At 48.2% G+C, this 16,732-nt stretch overlaps 25 non-coding genes across 25 annotated transcripts; all 25 read right to left on the bottom strand.

Moving 5' to 3' along the window:
• Window positions 1–230: 230 nt before the first annotated feature.
• On the bottom strand, window positions 231–394 carry LOC142722705 (U1 spliceosomal RNA). The gene has a single exon (XR_012874994.1). It is a non-coding gene; the product is annotated as a U1 spliceosomal RNA (small nuclear RNA).
• A 475-nt stretch (window positions 395–869) lies between these two features.
• On the bottom strand, window positions 870–1,033 carry LOC142722673 (U1 spliceosomal RNA). The gene has a single exon (XR_012874962.1). It is a non-coding gene; the product is annotated as a U1 spliceosomal RNA (small nuclear RNA).
• Window positions 1,034–1,626: 593 nt separating this feature from the next.
• On the bottom strand, window positions 1,627–1,790 carry LOC142722661 (U1 spliceosomal RNA). The gene has a single exon (XR_012874950.1). It is a non-coding gene; the product is annotated as a U1 spliceosomal RNA (small nuclear RNA).
• Window positions 1,791–2,265: 475 nt separating this feature from the next.
• On the bottom strand, window positions 2,266–2,429 carry LOC142722704 (U1 spliceosomal RNA). The gene has a single exon (XR_012874993.1). It is a non-coding gene; the product is annotated as a U1 spliceosomal RNA (small nuclear RNA).
• Window positions 2,430–3,022: 593 nt separating this feature from the next.
• On the bottom strand, window positions 3,023–3,186 carry LOC142722649 (U1 spliceosomal RNA). Its single transcript, XR_012874938.1, has one exon. It is a non-coding gene; the product is annotated as a U1 spliceosomal RNA (small nuclear RNA).
• Window positions 3,187–3,661: 475 nt separating this feature from the next.
• LOC142722703 (U1 spliceosomal RNA) lies at window positions 3,662–3,825 on the bottom strand. The gene has a single exon (XR_012874991.1). It is a non-coding gene; the product is annotated as a U1 spliceosomal RNA (small nuclear RNA).
• Window positions 3,826–4,304: 479 nt separating this feature from the next.
• LOC142722702 (U1 spliceosomal RNA) lies at window positions 4,305–4,468 on the bottom strand. Its single transcript, XR_012874990.1, has one exon. It is a non-coding gene; the product is annotated as a U1 spliceosomal RNA (small nuclear RNA).
• Window positions 4,469–5,061: 593 nt separating this feature from the next.
• LOC142722637 (U1 spliceosomal RNA) lies at window positions 5,062–5,225 on the bottom strand. Its single transcript, XR_012874925.1, has one exon. It is a non-coding gene; the product is annotated as a U1 spliceosomal RNA (small nuclear RNA).
• Window positions 5,226–5,692: 467 nt separating this feature from the next.
• LOC142722870 (U1 spliceosomal RNA) lies at window positions 5,693–5,856 on the bottom strand. The gene has a single exon (XR_012875156.1). It is a non-coding gene; the product is annotated as a U1 spliceosomal RNA (small nuclear RNA).
• A 475-nt stretch (window positions 5,857–6,331) lies between these two features.
• Window positions 6,332–6,495, bottom strand: LOC142722701 (U1 spliceosomal RNA). Its single transcript, XR_012874989.1, has one exon. It is a non-coding gene; the product is annotated as a U1 spliceosomal RNA (small nuclear RNA).
• Window positions 6,496–6,970: 475 nt separating this feature from the next.
• On the bottom strand, window positions 6,971–7,134 carry LOC142722700 (U1 spliceosomal RNA). The gene has a single exon (XR_012874988.1). It is a non-coding gene; the product is annotated as a U1 spliceosomal RNA (small nuclear RNA).
• Window positions 7,135–7,601: 467 nt separating this feature from the next.
• LOC142722868 (U1 spliceosomal RNA) lies at window positions 7,602–7,765 on the bottom strand. The gene has a single exon (XR_012875153.1). It is a non-coding gene; the product is annotated as a U1 spliceosomal RNA (small nuclear RNA).
• A 475-nt stretch (window positions 7,766–8,240) lies between these two features.
• LOC142722699 (U1 spliceosomal RNA) lies at window positions 8,241–8,404 on the bottom strand. The gene has a single exon (XR_012874987.1). It is a non-coding gene; the product is annotated as a U1 spliceosomal RNA (small nuclear RNA).
• Window positions 8,405–8,997: 593 nt separating this feature from the next.
• Window positions 8,998–9,161, bottom strand: LOC142722624 (U1 spliceosomal RNA). The gene has a single exon (XR_012874912.1). It is a non-coding gene; the product is annotated as a U1 spliceosomal RNA (small nuclear RNA).
• Window positions 9,162–9,628: 467 nt separating this feature from the next.
• Window positions 9,629–9,792, bottom strand: LOC142722867 (U1 spliceosomal RNA). The gene has a single exon (XR_012875152.1). It is a non-coding gene; the product is annotated as a U1 spliceosomal RNA (small nuclear RNA).
• A 467-nt stretch (window positions 9,793–10,259) lies between these two features.
• On the bottom strand, window positions 10,260–10,423 carry LOC142722866 (U1 spliceosomal RNA). Its single transcript, XR_012875151.1, has one exon. It is a non-coding gene; the product is annotated as a U1 spliceosomal RNA (small nuclear RNA).
• Window positions 10,424–10,898: 475 nt separating this feature from the next.
• On the bottom strand, window positions 10,899–11,062 carry LOC142722696 (U1 spliceosomal RNA). Its single transcript, XR_012874985.1, has one exon. It is a non-coding gene; the product is annotated as a U1 spliceosomal RNA (small nuclear RNA).
• A 593-nt stretch (window positions 11,063–11,655) lies between these two features.
• Window positions 11,656–11,819, bottom strand: LOC142722612 (U1 spliceosomal RNA). Its single transcript, XR_012874900.1, has one exon. It is a non-coding gene; the product is annotated as a U1 spliceosomal RNA (small nuclear RNA).
• Window positions 11,820–12,286: 467 nt separating this feature from the next.
• On the bottom strand, window positions 12,287–12,450 carry LOC142722865 (U1 spliceosomal RNA). The gene has a single exon (XR_012875150.1). It is a non-coding gene; the product is annotated as a U1 spliceosomal RNA (small nuclear RNA).
• A 471-nt stretch (window positions 12,451–12,921) lies between these two features.
• LOC142722695 (U1 spliceosomal RNA) lies at window positions 12,922–13,085 on the bottom strand. The gene has a single exon (XR_012874984.1). It is a non-coding gene; the product is annotated as a U1 spliceosomal RNA (small nuclear RNA).
• A 593-nt stretch (window positions 13,086–13,678) lies between these two features.
• On the bottom strand, window positions 13,679–13,842 carry LOC142722600 (U1 spliceosomal RNA). Its single transcript, XR_012874888.1, has one exon. It is a non-coding gene; the product is annotated as a U1 spliceosomal RNA (small nuclear RNA).
• Window positions 13,843–14,309: 467 nt separating this feature from the next.
• LOC142722863 (U1 spliceosomal RNA) lies at window positions 14,310–14,473 on the bottom strand. The gene has a single exon (XR_012875149.1). It is a non-coding gene; the product is annotated as a U1 spliceosomal RNA (small nuclear RNA).
• A 475-nt stretch (window positions 14,474–14,948) lies between these two features.
• Window positions 14,949–15,112, bottom strand: LOC142722694 (U1 spliceosomal RNA). Its single transcript, XR_012874983.1, has one exon. It is a non-coding gene; the product is annotated as a U1 spliceosomal RNA (small nuclear RNA).
• Window positions 15,113–15,579: 467 nt separating this feature from the next.
• On the bottom strand, window positions 15,580–15,743 carry LOC142722862 (U1 spliceosomal RNA). Its single transcript, XR_012875148.1, has one exon. It is a non-coding gene; the product is annotated as a U1 spliceosomal RNA (small nuclear RNA).
• A 475-nt stretch (window positions 15,744–16,218) lies between these two features.
• LOC142722693 (U1 spliceosomal RNA) lies at window positions 16,219–16,382 on the bottom strand. The gene has a single exon (XR_012874982.1). It is a non-coding gene; the product is annotated as a U1 spliceosomal RNA (small nuclear RNA).
• Between the last annotated feature and the right edge of the window lie 350 nt (window positions 16,383–16,732).

Raw genomic sequence — 16,732 nt, 5'->3', positions numbered from 1 at the left:
GCACAGGTCCTACACTTTACGTTACACTCTGCACTAACATTGAGATAAAGCATCACATAGGAAAGCCACAAAACCAAAGGCAGCTGATAAGGGAGAGAGGAGTATCCAATCCTCTTGGCCACCCAGAGGTCAATTGATGGCTGGCTCGCTCGATCGATCGATCTAGCAAGTATCTCTGACTAGTAATAGTCAGCATTGAATAATAAGCACTGTTTTTCACCAGAGTAAATCAGGGGAAAGCGCGAACGCAGTCCCCCACTACCACAAATTATGCAGTCGAGTTTCCCGCATTTGGGGAAATCGCAGGGGTCAGCACACCCGAAGTGCAATGGATGAGCCTCACCCTGGGAGAACCACCTTAGTGATCATGGTATCTCCCCTGCCAGGTAAGTATGAGTTGCATAGCGCCTGCCAGACAGGCTCCCCTCACAAGAGGCCCTACTAAGTCGCTGAGGATTTTTCCTGGTTTTTGGTCCGAAGCAGGCCAAAGATCACCTGTCTGCATCCACCTTTTTGGATTGAAAGCAGCTTTGTTAACAATCAGTGGTCAAATCACAAGCATACAGTATACCGTCAACCAGCCCAATCAATCAATATCTTTGACACAGGCTCAAAGTAGCACAACATAGTACAGCAAAGGCACAGGTCCTACACTTTACGTTACACTCTGCACTAACATTGAGATAAAGCATCACATAGGAAAGCCACAAAACCAAAGGCAGCTGATAAGGGAGAGAGGAGTATCCAATCCTCTTGGCCACCCAGAGGTCAATTGATGGCTGGCTCGCTCGATCGATCGATCTAGCAAGTATCTCTGACTAGTAATAGTCAGCATTGATTAATAAGCACTGTTTTTCACCAGAGTAAATCAGGGGAAAGCGCGAACGCAGTCCCCCACTACCACAAATTATGCAGTCGAGTTTCCCGCATTTGGGGAAATCGCAGGGGTCAGCACACCCGAAGTGCAATGGATGAGCCTCACCCTGGGAGAACCACCTTAATGATCATGGTATCTCCCCTGCCAGGTAAGTATGAGTTGCATAGCGCCTGCCAGACAGGCTCCCCTCACAAGAGGCCCTACTAAGTCGCTGAGGATTTTTCCTGGTTTTTGGTCCGAAGCAGGCCAAAGATCACCTGTCTGGATCCAACTGCGCCAAAAAACGGATGCACCTCATTGTACGGAGCCAGGGGTGTGCAGGCACCCCAAATTCCATAAGACACAGGCTCAAGTCTAAGCACTTCCAAGATGCACAGCAACCAGGGTATTAGCATATGGGGCGGCAGCTTCTGGTCAGAGCATTGCCGTGCCGATGAAGCAGTCCCCACATTTGCATGCCGTCACCTGTGAGACAGAGAGGAAGGATAGGTTAGGTTAGGGAAAGGCTCGCCATGCCCTGACTTCTCGAAGCCCAGCAGAAAAAGAAACTTCACTGATCACACTGTTGTTCATCCACGAGGGGGAGACAAAGGCTGCGTATACAGCTAAATATAAAGAGATAATGTACCACATTTTGGATTGAAAAACAGCTTTGTTGACAATCGGTGGTTAAATCACAAGCATACAAGTACCTCTGACTAGTAACAGTCAGCATTGAATAATAAGCACTGTTTTTCACCAGAGTAAATCAGGGGAAAGCGCGAACGCAGTCCCCCACTACCACAAATTATGCAGTCGAGTTTCCCGCATTTGGGGAAATCGCAGGGGTCAGCACACCCGAAGTGCAATGGATGAGCCTCACCCTGGGAGAACCACCTTAATGATCATGGTATCTCCCCTGCCAGGTAAGTATGAGTTGCATAGCGCCTGCCAGACAGGCTCCCCTCACAAGAGGCCCTACTAAGTCGCTGAGGATTTTTCCTGGTTTTTGGTCCGAAGCAGGCCAAAGATCACCTGTCTGCATCCACCTTTTTGGATTGAAAGCAGCTTTGTTAACAATCAGTGGTCAAATCACAAGCATACAGTATACCGTCAACCAGCCCAATCAATCAATATCTTTGACACAGGCTCAAAGTAGCACAACATAGTACAGCAAAGGCACAGGTCCTACACTTTACGTTACACTCTGCACTAACATTGAGATAAAGCATCACATAGGAAAGCCACAAAACCAAAGGCAGCTGATAAGGGAGAGAGGAGTATCCAATCCTCTTGGCCACCCAGAGGTCAATTGATGGCTGGCTCGCTCGATCGATCGATCTAGCAAGTATCTCTGACTAGTAATAGTCAGCATTGATTAATAAGCACTGTTTTTCACCAGAGTAAATCAGGGGAAAGCGCGAACGCAGTCCCCCACTACCACAAATTATGCAGTCGAGTTTCCCGCATTTGGGGAAATCGCAGGGGTCAGCACACCCGAAGTGCAATGGATGAGCCTCACCCTGGGAGAACCACCTTAGTGATCATGGTATCTCCCCTGCCAGGTAAGTATGAGTTGCATAGCGCCTGCCAGACAGGCTCCCCTCACAAGAGGCCCTACTAAGTCGCTGAGGATTTTTCCTGGTTTTTGGTCCGAAGCAGGCCAAAGATCACCTGTCTGGATCCAACTGCGCCAAAAAACGGATGCACCTCATTGTACGGAGCCAGGGGTGTGCAGGCACCCCAAATTCCATAAGACACAGGCTCAAGTCTAAGCACTTCCAAGATGCACAGCAACCAGGGTATTAGCATATGGGGCGGCGGCTTCTGGTCAGAGCATTGCCGTGCCGATGAAGCAGTCCCCACATTTGCATGCCGTCACCTGTGAGACAGAGAGGAAGGATAGGTTAGGTTAGGGAAAGGCTCGCCATGCCCTGACTTCTCGAAGCCCAGCAGAAAAAGAAACTTCACTGATCACACTGTTGTTCATCCACGAGGGGGAGACAAAGGCTGCGTATACAGCTAAATATAAAGAGATAATGTACCACATTTTGGATTGAAAAACAGCTTTGTTGACAATCGGTGGTTAAATCACAAGCATACAAGTACCTCTGACTAGTAACAGTCAGCATTGAATAATAAGCACTGTTTTTCACCAGAGTAAATCAGGGGAAAGCGCGAACGCAGTCCCCCACTACCACAAATTATGCAGTCGAGTTTCCCGCATTTGGGGAAATCGCAGGGGTCAGCACACCCGAAGTGCAATGGATGAGCCTCACCCTGGGAGAACCACCTTAATGATCATGGTATCTCCCCTGCCAGGTAAGTATGAGTTGCATAGCGCCTGCCAGACAGGCTCCCCTCACAAGAGGCCCTACTAAGTCGCTGAGGATTTTTCCTGGTTTTTGGTCCGAAGCAGGCCAAAGATCACCTGTCTGCATCCACCTTTTTGGATTGAAAGCAGCTTTGTTAACAATCAGTGGTCAAATCACAAGCATACAGTATACCGTCAACCAGCCCAATCAATCAATATCTTTGACACAGGCTCAAAGTAGCACAACATAGTACAGCAAAGGCACAGGTCCTACACTTTACGTTACACTCTGCACTAACATTGAGATAAAGCATCACATAGGAAAGCCACAAAACCAAAGGCAGCTGATAAGGGAGAGAGGAGTATCCAATCCTCTTGGCCACCCAGAGGTCAATTGATGGCTGGCTCGCTCGATCGATCGATCTAGCAAGTATCTCTGACTAGTAATAGTCAGCATTGAATAATAAGCACTGTTTTTCACCAGAGTAAATCAGGGGAAAGCGCGAACGCAGTCCCCCACTACCACAAATTATGCAGTCGAGTTTCCCGCATTTGGGGAAATCGCAGGGGTCAGCACACCCGAAGTGCAATGGATGAGCCTCACCCTGGGAGAACCACCTTAGTGATCATGGTATCTCCCCTGCCAGGTAAGTATGAGTTGCATAGCGCCTGCCAGACAGGCTCCCCTCACAAGAGGCCCTACTAAGTCGCTGAGGATTTTTCCTGGTTTTTGGTCCGAAGCAGGCCAAAGATCACCTGTCTGCATCCACCTTTTTGGATTGAAAGCAGCTTTGTTAACAATCAGTGGTCAAATCACAAGCATACAGTATACCGTCAACCAGCCCAATCAATCAATATCTTTGACACAGGCTCAAAGTAGCACAACATAGTACAGCAAAGGCACAGGTCCTACACTTTACGTTACACTCTGCACTAACATTGAGATAAAGCATCACATAGGAAAGCCACAAAACCAAAGGCAGCTGATAAGGGAGAGAGGAGTATCCAATCCTCTTGGCCACCCAGAGGTCAATTGATGGCTGGCTCGCTCGATCGATCGATCGATCTAGCAAGTATCTCTGACTAGTAATAGTCAGCATTGAATAATAAGCACTGTTTTTCACCAGAGTAAATCAGGGGAAAGCGCGAACGCAGTCCCCCACTACCACAAATTATGCAGTCGAGTTTCCCGCATTTGGGGAAATCGCAGGGGTCAGCACACCCGAAGTGCAATGGATGAGCCTCACCCTGGGAGAACCACCTTAGTGATCATGGTATCTCCCCTGCCAGGTAAGTATGAGTTGCATAGCGCCTGCCAGACAGGCTCCCCTCACAAGAGGCCCTACTAAGTCGCTGAGGATTTTTCCTGGTTTTTGGTCCGAAGCAGGCCAAAGATCACCTGTCTGGATCCAACTGCGCCAAAAAACGGATGCACCTCATTGTACGGAGCCAGGGGTGTGCAGGCACCCCAAATTCCATAAGACACAGGCTCAAGTCTAAGCACTTCCAAGATGCACAGCAACCAGGGTATTAGCATATGGGGCGGCGGCTTCTGGTCAGAGCATTGCCGTGCCGATGAAGCAGTCCCCACATTTGCATGCCGTCACCTGTGAGACAGAGAGGAAGGATAGGTTAGGTTAGGGAAAGGCTCGCCATGCCCTGACTTCTCGAAGCCCAGCAGAAAAAGAAACTTCACTGATCACACTGTTGTTCATCCACGAGGGGGAGACAAAGGCTGCGTATACAGCTAAATATAAAGAGATAATGTACCACATTTTGGATTGAAAAACAGCTTTGTTGACAATCGGTGGTTAAATCACAAGCATACAAGTACCTCTGACTAGTAACAGTCAGCATTGAATAATAAGCACTGTTTTTCACCAGAGTAAATCAGGGGAAAGCGCGAACGCAGTCCCCCACTACCACAAATTATGCAGTCGAGTTTCCCGCATTTGGGGAAATCGCAGGGGTCAGCACACCCGAAGTGCAATGGATGAGCCTCACCCTGGGAGAACCACCTTAATGATCATGGTATCTCCCCTGCCAGGTAAGTATGAGTTGCATAGCGCCTGCCAGACAGGCTCCCCTCACAAGAGGCCCTACTAAGTCGCTGAGGATTTTTCCTGGTTTTTGGTCCGAAGCAGGCCAAAGATCACCTGTCTGCATCCACCTTTTTGGATTGAAAGCAGCTTTGTTAACAATCAGTGGTCAAATCACAAGCATACAGTATACCGTCAACCAGCCCAATCAATCAATATCTTTGACACAGGCTCAAAGTAGCACAACATAGTACAGCAAAGGCACAGGTCCTACACTTTACGTTACACTCTGCACTAACATTGAGATAAAGCATCACATAGGAAAGCCACAAAACCAAAGGCAGCTGATAAGGGAGAGAGGAGTATCCAATCCTCTTGGCCACCCAGAGGTCAATTGATGGCTGGCTCGCTCGATCTAGCAAGTATCTCTGACTAGTAATAGTCAGCATTGAATAATAAGCACTGTTTTTCACCAGAGTAAATCAGGGGAAAGCGCAAACGCAGTCCCCCACTACCACAAATTATGCAGTCGAGTTTCCCGCATTTGGGGAAATCGCAGGGGTCAGCACACCCGAAGTGCAATGGCTGAGCCTCACCCTGGGAGAACCACCTTAATGATCATGGTATCTCCCCTGCCAGGTAAGTATGAGTTGCATAGCGCCTGCCAGACAGGCTCCCCTCACAAGAGGCCCTACTAAGTCGCTGAGGATTTTTCCTGGTTTTTGGTCCGAAGCAGGCCAAAGATCACCTGTCTGCATCCACCTTTTTGGATTGAAAGCAGCTTTGTTAACAATCAGTGGTCAAATCACAAGCATACAGTATACCGTCAACCAGCCCAATCAATCAATATCTTTGACACAGGCTCAAAGTAGCACAACATAGTACAGCAAAGGCACAGGTCCTACACTTTACGTTACACTCTGCACTAACATTGAGATAAAGCATCACATAGGAAAGCCACAAAACCAAAGGCAGCTGATAAGGGAGAGAGGAGTATCCAATCCTCTTGGCCACCCAGAGGTCAATTGATGGCTGGCTCGCTCGATCGATCGATCTAGCAAGTATCTCTGACTAGTAATAGTCAGCATTGAATAATAAGCACTGTTTTTCACCAGAGTAAATCAGGGGAAAGCGCGAACGCAGTCCCCCACTACCACAAATTATGCAGTCGAGTTTCCCGCATTTGGGGAAATCGCAGGGGTCAGCACACCCGAAGTGCAATGGATGAGCCTCACCCTGGGAGAACCACCTTAGTGATCATGGTATCTCCCCTGCCAGGTAAGTATGAGTTGCATAGCGCCTGCCAGACAGGCTCCCCTCACAAGAGGCCCTACTAAGTCGCTGAGGATTTTTCCTGGTTTTTGGTCCGAAGCAGGCCAAAGATCACCTGTCTGCATCCACCTTTTTGGATTGAAAGCAGCTTTGTTAACAATCAGTGGTCAAATCACAAGCATACAGTATACCGTCAACCAGCCCAATCAATCAATATCTTTGACACAGGCTCAAAGTAGCACAACATAGTACAGCAAAGGCACAGGTCCTACACTTTACGTTACACTCTGCACTAACATTGAGATAAAGCATCACATAGGAAAGCCACAAAACCAAAGGCAGCTGATAAGGGAGAGAGGAGTATCCAATCCTCTTGGCCACCCAGAGGTCAATTGATGGCTGGCTCGCTCGATCGATCGATCTAGCAAGTATCTCTGACTAGTAATAGTCAGCATTGAATAATAAGCACTGTTTTTCACCAGAGTAAATCAGGGGAAAGCGCGAACGCAGTCCCCCACTACCACAAATTATGCAGTCGAGTTTCCCGCATTTGGGGAAATCGCAGGGGTCAGCACACCCGAAGTGCAATGGATGAGCCTCACCCTGGGAGAACCACCTTAGTGATCATGGTATCTCCCCTGCCAGGTAAGTATGAGTTGCATAGCGCCTGCCAGACAGGCTCCCCTCACAAGAGGCCCTACTAAGTCGCTGAGGATTTTTCCTGGTTTTTGGTCCGAAGCAGGCCAAAGATCACCTGTCTGCATCCACCTTTTTGGATTGAAAGCAGCTTTGTTAACAATCAGTGGTCAAATCACAAGCATACAGTATACCGTCAACCAGCCCAATCAATCAATATCTTTGACACAGGCTCAAAGTAGCACAACATAGTACAGCAAAGGCACAGGTCCTACACTTTACGTTACACTCTGCACTAACATTGAGATAAAGCATCACATAGGAAAGCCACAAAACCAAAGGCAGCTGATAAGGGAGAGAGGAGTATCCAATCCTCTTGGCCACCCAGAGGTCAATTGATGGCTGGCTCGCTCGATCTAGCAAGTATCTCTGACTAGTAATAGTCAGCATTGAATAATAAGCACTGTTTTTCACCAGAGTAAATCAGGGGAAAGCGCAAACGCAGTCCCCCACTACCACAAATTATGCAGTCGAGTTTCCCGCATTTGGGGAAATCGCAGGGGTCAGCACACCCGAAGTGCAATGGCTGAGCCTCACCCTGGGAGAACCACCTTAATGATCATGGTATCTCCCCTGCCAGGTAAGTATGAGTTGCATAGCGCCTGCCAGACAGGCTCCCCTCACAAGAGGCCCTACTAAGTCGCTGAGGATTTTTCCTGGTTTTTGGTCCGAAGCAGGCCAAAGATCACCTGTCTGCATCCACCTTTTTGGATTGAAAGCAGCTTTGTTAACAATCAGTGGTCAAATCACAAGCATACAGTATACCGTCAACCAGCCCAATCAATCAATATCTTTGACACAGGCTCAAAGTAGCACAACATAGTACAGCAAAGGCACAGGTCCTACACTTTACGTTACACTCTGCACTAACATTGAGATAAAGCATCACATAGGAAAGCCACAAAACCAAAGGCAGCTGATAAGGGAGAGAGGAGTATCCAATCCTCTTGGCCACCCAGAGGTCAATTGATGGCTGGCTCGCTCGATCGATCGATCTAGCAAGTATCTCTGACTAGTAATAGTCAGCATTGAATAATAAGCACTGTTTTTCACCAGAGTAAATCAGGGGAAAGCGCGAACGCAGTCCCCCACTACCACAAATTATGCAGTCGAGTTTCCCGCATTTGGGGAAATCGCAGGGGTCAGCACACCCGAAGTGCAATGGATGAGCCTCACCCTGGGAGAACCACCTTAGTGATCATGGTATCTCCCCTGCCAGGTAAGTATGAGTTGCATAGCGCCTGCCAGACAGGCTCCCCTCACAAGAGGCCCTACTAAGTCGCTGAGGATTTTTCCTGGTTTTTGGTCCGAAGCAGGCCAAAGATCACCTGTCTGGATCCAACTGCGCCAAAAAACGGATGCACCTCATTGTACGGAGCCAGGGGTGTGCAGGCACCCCAAATTCCATAAGACACAGGCTCAAGTCTAAGCACTTCCAAGATGCACAGCAACCAGGGTATTAGCATATGGGGCGGCGGCTTCTGGTCAGAGCATTGCCGTGCCGATGAAGCAGTCCCCACATTTGCATGCCGTCACCTGTGAGACAGAGAGGAAGGATAGGTTAGGTTAGGGAAAGGCTCGCCATGCCCTGACTTCTCGAAGCCCAGCAGAAAAAGAAACTTCACTGATCACACTGTTGTTCATCCACGAGGGGGAGACAAAGGCTGCGTATACAGCTAAATATAAAGAGATAATGTACCACATTTTGGATTGAAAAACAGCTTTGTTGACAATCGGTGGTTAAATCACAAGCATACAAGTACCTCTGACTAGTAACAGTCAGCATTGAATAATAAGCACTGTTTTTCACCAGAGTAAATCAGGGGAAAGCGCGAACGCAGTCCCCCACTACCACAAATTATGCAGTCGAGTTTCCCGCATTTGGGGAAATCGCAGGGGTCAGCACACCCGAAGTGCAATGGATGAGCCTCACCCTGGGAGAACCACCTTAATGATCATGGTATCTCCCCTGCCAGGTAAGTATGAGTTGCATAGCGCCTGCCAGACAGGCTCCCCTCACAAGAGGCCCTACTAAGTCGCTGAGGATTTTTCCTGGTTTTTGGTCCGAAGCAGGCCAAAGATCACCTGTCTGCATCCACCTTTTTGGATTGAAAGCAGCTTTGTTAACAATCAGTGGTCAAATCACAAGCATACAGTATACCGTCAACCAGCCCAATCAATCAATATCTTTGACACAGGCTCAAAGTAGCACAACATAGTACAGCAAAGGCACAGGTCCTACACTTTACGTTACACTCTGCACTAACATTGAGATAAAGCATCACATAGGAAAGCCACAAAACCAAAGGCAGCTGATAAGGGAGAGAGGAGTATCCAATCCTCTTGGCCACCCAGAGGTCAATTGATGGCTGGCTCGCTCGATCTAGCAAGTATCTCTGACTAGTAATAGTCAGCATTGAATAATAAGCACTGTTTTTCACCAGAGTAAATCAGGGGAAAGCGCAAACGCAGTCCCCCACTACCACAAATTATGCAGTCGAGTTTCCCGCATTTGGGGAAATCGCAGGGGTCAGCACACCCGAAGTGCAATGGCTGAGCCTCACCCTGGGAGAACCACCTTAATGATCATGGTATCTCCCCTGCCAGGTAAGTATGAGTTGCATAGCGCCTGCCAGACAGGCTCCCCTCACAAGAGGCCCTACTAAGTCGCTGAGGATTTTTCCTGGTTTTTGGTCCGAAGCAGGCCAAAGATCACCTGTCTGCATCCACCTTTTTGGATTGAAAGCAGCTTTGTTAACAATCAGTGGTCAAATCACAAGCATACAGTATACCGTCAACCAGCCCAATCAATCAATATCTTTGACACAGGCTCAAAGTAGCACAACATAGTACAGCAAAGGCACAGGTCCTACACTTTACGTTACACTCTGCACTAACATTGAGATAAAGCATCACATAGGAAAGCCACAAAACCAAAGGCAGCTGATAAGGGAGAGAGGAGTATCCAATCCTCTTGGCCACCCAGAGGTCAATTGATGGCTGGCTCGCTCGATCTAGCAAGTATCTCTGACTAGTAATAGTCAGCATTGAATAATAAGCACTGTTTTTCACCAGAGTAAATCAGGGGAAAGCGCAAACGCAGTCCCCCACTACCACAAATTATGCAGTCGAGTTTCCCGCATTTGGGGAAATCGCAGGGGTCAGCACACCCGAAGTGCAATGGCTGAGCCTCACCCTGGGAGAACCACCTTAATGATCATGGTATCTCCCCTGCCAGGTAAGTATGAGTTGCATAGCGCCTGCCAGACAGGCTCCCCTCACAAGAGGCCCTACTAAGTCGCTGAGGATTTTTCCTGGTTTTTGGTCCGAAGCAGGCCAAAGATCACCTGTCTGCATCCACCTTTTTGGATTGAAAGCAGCTTTGTTAACAATCAGTGGTCAAATCACAAGCATACAGTATACCGTCAACCAGCCCAATCAATCAATATCTTTGACACAGGCTCAAAGTAGCACAACATAGTACAGCAAAGGCACAGGTCCTACACTTTACGTTACACTCTGCACTAACATTGAGATAAAGCATCACATAGGAAAGCCACAAAACCAAAGGCAGCTGATAAGGGAGAGAGGAGTATCCAATCCTCTTGGCCACCCAGAGGTCAATTGATGGCTGGCTCGCTCGATCGATCGATCTAGCAAGTATCTCTGACTAGTAATAGTCAGCATTGAATAATAAGCACTGTTTTTCACCAGAGTAAATCAGGGGAAAGCGCGAACGCAGTCCCCCACTACCACAAATTATGCAGTCGAGTTTCCCGCATTTGGGGAAATCGCAGGGGTCAGCACACCCGAAGTGCAATGGATGAGCCTCACCCTGGGAGAACCACCTTAGTGATCATGGTATCTCCCCTGCCAGGTAAGTATGAGTTGCATAGCGCCTGCCAGACAGGCTCCCCTCACAAGAGGCCCTACTAAGTCGCTGAGGATTTTTCCTGGTTTTTGGTCCGAAGCAGGCCAAAGATCACCTGTCTGGATCCAACTGCGCCAAAAAACGGATGCACCTCATTGTACGGAGCCAGGGGTGTGCAGGCACCCCAAATTCCATAAGACACAGGCTCAAGTCTAAGCACTTCCAAGATGCACAGCAACCAGGGTATTAGCATATGGGGCGGCGGCTTCTGGTCAGAGCATTGCCGTGCCGATGAAGCAGTCCCCACATTTGCATGCCGTCACCTGTGAGACAGAGAGGAAGGATAGGTTAGGTTAGGGAAAGGCTCGCCATGCCCTGACTTCTCGAAGCCCAGCAGAAAAAGAAACTTCACTGATCACACTGTTGTTCATCCACGAGGGGGAGACAAAGGCTGCGTATACAGCTAAATATAAAGAGATAATGTACCACATTTTGGATTGAAAAACAGCTTTGTTGACAATCGGTGGTTAAATCACAAGCATACAAGTACCTCTGACTAGTAACAGTCAGCATTGAATAATAAGCACTGTTTTTCACCAGAGTAAATCAGGGGAAAGCGCGAACGCAGTCCCCCACTACCACAAATTATGCAGTCGAGTTTCCCGCATTTGGGGAAATCGCAGGGGTCAGCACACCCGAAGTGCAATGGATGAGCCTCACCCTGGGAGAACCACCTTAATGATCATGGTATCTCCCCTGCCAGGTAAGTATGAGTTGCATAGCGCCTGCCAGACAGGCTCCCCTCACAAGAGGCCCTACTAAGTCGCTGAGGATTTTTCCTGGTTTTTGGTCCGAAGCAGGCCAAAGATCACCTGTCTGCATCCACCTTTTTGGATTGAAAGCAGCTTTGTTAACAATCAGTGGTCAAATCACAAGCATACAGTATACCGTCAACCAGCCCAATCAATCAATATCTTTGACACAGGCTCAAAGTAGCACAACATAGTACAGCAAAGGCACAGGTCCTACACTTTACGTTACACTCTGCACTAACATTGAGATAAAGCATCACATAGGAAAGCCACAAAACCAAAGGCAGCTGATAAGGGAGAGAGGAGTATCCAATCCTCTTGGCCACCCAGAGGTCAATTGATGGCTGGCTCGCTCGATCTAGCAAGTATCTCTGACTAGTAATAGTCAGCATTGAATAATAAGCACTGTTTTTCACCAGAGTAAATCAGGGGAAAGCGCAAACGCAGTCCCCCACTACCACAAATTATGCAGTCGAGTTTCCCGCATTTGGGGAAATCGCAGGGGTCAGCACACCCGAAGTGCAATGGCTGAGCCTCACCCTGGGAGAACCACCTTAATGATCATGGTATCTCCCCTGCCAGGTAAGTATGAGTTGCATAGCGCCTGCCAGACAGGCTCCCCTCACAAGAGGCCCTACTAAGTCGCTGAGGATTTTTCCTGGTTTTTGGTCCGAAGCAGGCCAAAGATCACCTGTCTGCATCCACCTTTTTGGATTGAAAGCAGCTTTGTTAACAATCAGTGGTCAAATCACAAGCATACAGTATACCGTCAACCAGCCCAATCAATCAATATCTTTGACACAGGCTCAAAGTAGCACAACATAGTACAGCAAAGGCACAGGTCCTACACTTTACGTTACACTCTGCACTAACATTGAGATAAAGCATCACATAGGAAAGCCACAAAACCAAAGGCAGCTGATAAGGGAGAGAGGAGTATCCAATCCTCTTGGCCACCCAGAGGTCAATTGATGGCTGGCTCGATCGATCGATCTAGCAAGTATCTCTGACTAGTAATAGTCAGCATTGAATAATAAGCACTGTTTTTCACCAGAGTAAATCAGGGGAAAGCGCGAACGCAGTCCCCCACTACCACAAATTATGCAGTCGAGTTTCCCGCATTTGGGGAAATCGCAGGGGTCAGCACACCCGAAGTGCAATGGATGAGCCTCACCCTGGGAGAACCACCTTAGTGATCATGGTATCTCCCCTGCCAGGTAAGTATGAGTTGCATAGCGCCTGCCAGACAGGCTCCCCTCACAAGAGGCCCTACTAAGTCGCTGAGGATTTTTCCTGGTTTTTGGTCCGAAGCAGGCCAAAGATCACCTGTCTGGATCCAACTGCGCCAAAAAACGGATGCACCTCATTGTACGGAGCCAGGGGTGTGCAGGCACCCCAAATTCCATAAGACACAGGCTCAAGTCTAAGCACTTCCAAGATGCACAGCAACCAGGGTATTAGCATATGGGGCGGCGGCTTCTGGTCAGAGCATTGCCGTGCCGATGAAGCAGTCCCCACATTTGCATGCCGTCACCTGTGAGACAGAGAGGAAGGATAGGTTAGGTTAGGGAAAGGCTCGCCATGCCCTGACTTCTCGAAGCCCAGCAGAAAAAGAAACTTCACTGATCACACTGTTGTTCATCCACGAGGGGGAGACAAAGGCTGCGTATACAGCTAAATATAAAGAGATAATGTACCACATTTTGGATTGAAAAACAGCTTTGTTGACAATCGGTGGTTAAATCACAAGCATACAAGTACCTCTGACTAGTAACAGTCAGCATTGAATAATAAGCACTGTTTTTCACCAGAGTAAATCAGGGGAAAGCGCGAACGCAGTCCCCCACTACCACAAATTATGCAGTCGAGTTTCCCGCATTTGGGGAAATCGCAGGGGTCAGCACACCCGAAGTGCAATGGATGAGCCTCACCCTGGGAGAACCACCTTAATGATCATGGTATCTCCCCTGCCAGGTAAGTATGAGTTGCATAGCGCCTGCCAGACAGGCTCCCCTCACAAGAGGCCCTACTAAGTCGCTGAGGATTTTTCCTGGTTTTTGGTCCGAAGCAGGCCAAAGATCACCTGTCTGCATCCACCTTTTTGGATTGAAAGCAGCTTTGTTAACAATCAGTGGTCAAATCACAAGCATACAGTATACCGTCAACCAGCCCAATCAATCAATATCTTTGACACAGGCTCAAAGTAGCACAACATAGTACAGCAAAGGCACAGGTCCTACACTTTACGTTACACTCTGCACTAACATTGAGATAAAGCATCACATAGGAAAGCCACAAAACCAAAGGCAGCTGATAAGGGAGAGAGGAGTATCCAATCCTCTTGGCCACCCAGAGGTCAATTGATGGCTGGCTCGCTCGATCTAGCAAGTATCTCTGACTAGTAATAGTCAGCATTGAATAATAAGCACTGTTTTTCACCAGAGTAAATCAGGGGAAAGCGCAAACGCAGTCCCCCACTACCACAAATTATGCAGTCGAGTTTCCCGCATTTGGGGAAATCGCAGGGGTCAGCACACCCGAAGTGCAATGGCTGAGCCTCACCCTGGGAGAACCACCTTAATGATCATGGTATCTCCCCTGCCAGGTAAGTATGAGTTGCATAGCGCCTGCCAGACAGGCTCCCCTCACAAGAGGCCCTACTAAGTCGCTGAGGATTTTTCCTGGTTTTTGGTCCGAAGCAGGCCAAAGATCACCTGTCTGCATCCACCTTTTTGGATTGAAAGCAGCTTTGTTAACAATCAGTGGTCAAATCACAAGCATACAGTATACCGTCAACCAGCCCAATCAATCAATATCTTTGACACAGGCTCAAAGTAGCACAACATAGTACAGCAAAGGCACAGGTCCTACACTTTACGTTACACTCTGCACTAACATTGAGATAAAGCATCACATAGGAAAGCCACAAAACCAAAGGCAGCTGATAAGGGAGAGAGGAGTATCCAATCCTCTTGGCCACCCAGAGGTCAATTGATGGCTGGCTCGCTCGATCGATCGATCTAGCAAGTATCTCTGACTAGTAATAGTCAGCATTGAATAATAAGCACTGTTTTTCACCAGAGTAAATCAGGGGAAAGCGCGAACGCAGTCCCCCACTACCACAAATTATGCAGTCGAGTTTCCCGCATTTGGGGAAATCGCAGGGGTCAGCACACCCGAAGTGCAATGGATGAGCCTCACCCTGGGAGAACCACCTTAGTGATCATGGTATCTCCCCTGCCAGGTAAGTATGAGTTGCATAGCGCCTGCCAGACAGGCTCCCCTCACAAGAGGCCCTACTAAGTCGCTGAGGATTTTTCCTGGTTTTTGGTCCGAAGCAGGCCAAAGATCACCTGTCTGCATCCACCTTTTTGGATTGAAAGCAGCTTTGTTAACAATCAGTGGTCAAATCACAAGCATACAGTATACCGTCAACCAGCCCAATCAATCAATATCTTTGACACAGGCTCAAAGTAGCACAACATAGTACAGCAAAGGCACAGGTCCTACACTTTACGTTACACTCTGCACTAACATTGAGATAAAGCATCACATAGGAAAGCCACAAAACCAAAGGCAGCTGATAAGGGAGAGAGGAGTATCCAATCCTCTTGGCCACCCAGAGGTCAATTGATGGCTGGCTCGCTCGATCTAGCAAGTATCTCTGACTAGTAATAGTCAGCATTGAATAATAAGCACTGTTTTTCACCAGAGTAAATCAGGGGAAAGCGCAAACGCAGTCCCCCACTACCACAAATTATGCAGTCGAGTTTCCCGCATTTGGGGAAATCGCAGGGGTCAGCACACCCGAAGTGCAATGGCTGAGCCTCACCCTGGGAGAACCACCTTAATGATCATGGTATCTCCCCTGCCAGGTAAGTATGAGTTGCATAGCGCCTGCCAGACAGGCTCCCCTCACAAGAGGCCCTACTAAGTCGCTGAGGATTTTTCCTGGTTTTTGGTCCGAAGCAGGCCAAAGATCACCTGTCTGCATCCACCTTTTTGGATTGAAAGCAGCTTTGTTAACAATCAGTGGTCAAATCACAAGCATACAGTATACCGTCAACCAGCCCAATCAATCAATATCTTTGACACAGGCTCAAAGTAGCACAACATAGTACAGCAAAGGCACAGGTCCTACACTTTACGTTACACTCTGCACTAACATTGAGATAAAGCATCACATAGGAAAGCCACAAAACCAAAGGCAGCTGATAAGGGAGAGAGGAGTATCCAATCCTCTTGGCCACCCAGAGGTCAATTGATGGCTGGCTCGCTCGATCGATCGATCTAGCAAGTATCTCTGACTAGTAATAGTCAGCATTGAATAATAAGCACTGTTTTTCACCAGAGTAAATCAGGGGAAAGCGCGAACGCAGTCCCCCACTACCACAAATTATGCAGTCGAGTTTCCCGCATTTGGGGAAATCGCAGGGGTCAGCACACCCGAAGTGCAATGGATGAGCCTCACCCTGGGAGAACCACCTTAGTGATCATGGTATCTCCCCTGCCAGGTAAGTATGAGTTGCATAGCGCCTGCCAGACAGGCTCCCCTCACAAGAGGCCCTACTAAGTCGCTGAGGATTTTTCCTGGTTTTTGGTCCGAAGCAGGCCAAAGATCACCTGTCTGCATCCACCTTTTTGGATTGAAAGCAGCTTTGTTAACAATCAGTGGTCAAATCACAAGCATACAGTATACCGTCAACCAGCCCAATCAATCAATATCTTTGACACAGGCTCAAAGTAGCACAACATAGTACAGCAAAGGCACAGGTCCTACACTTTACGTTACACTCTGCACTAACATTGAGATAAAGCATCACATAGGAAAGCCACAAAACCAAAGGCAGCTGATAAGGGAGAGAGGAGTAT

The sequence above is a fragment of the Rhinoderma darwinii genome, unplaced genomic scaffold (genome assembly GCF_050947455.1).
Source record: "Rhinoderma darwinii isolate aRhiDar2 unplaced genomic scaffold, aRhiDar2.hap1 Scaffold_536, whole genome shotgun sequence".
NCBI lineage: Eukaryota > Metazoa > Chordata > Amphibia > Anura > Rhinodermatidae > Rhinoderma > Rhinoderma darwinii.
This window is presented reverse-complemented; position numbering and strand designations above follow the sequence as displayed.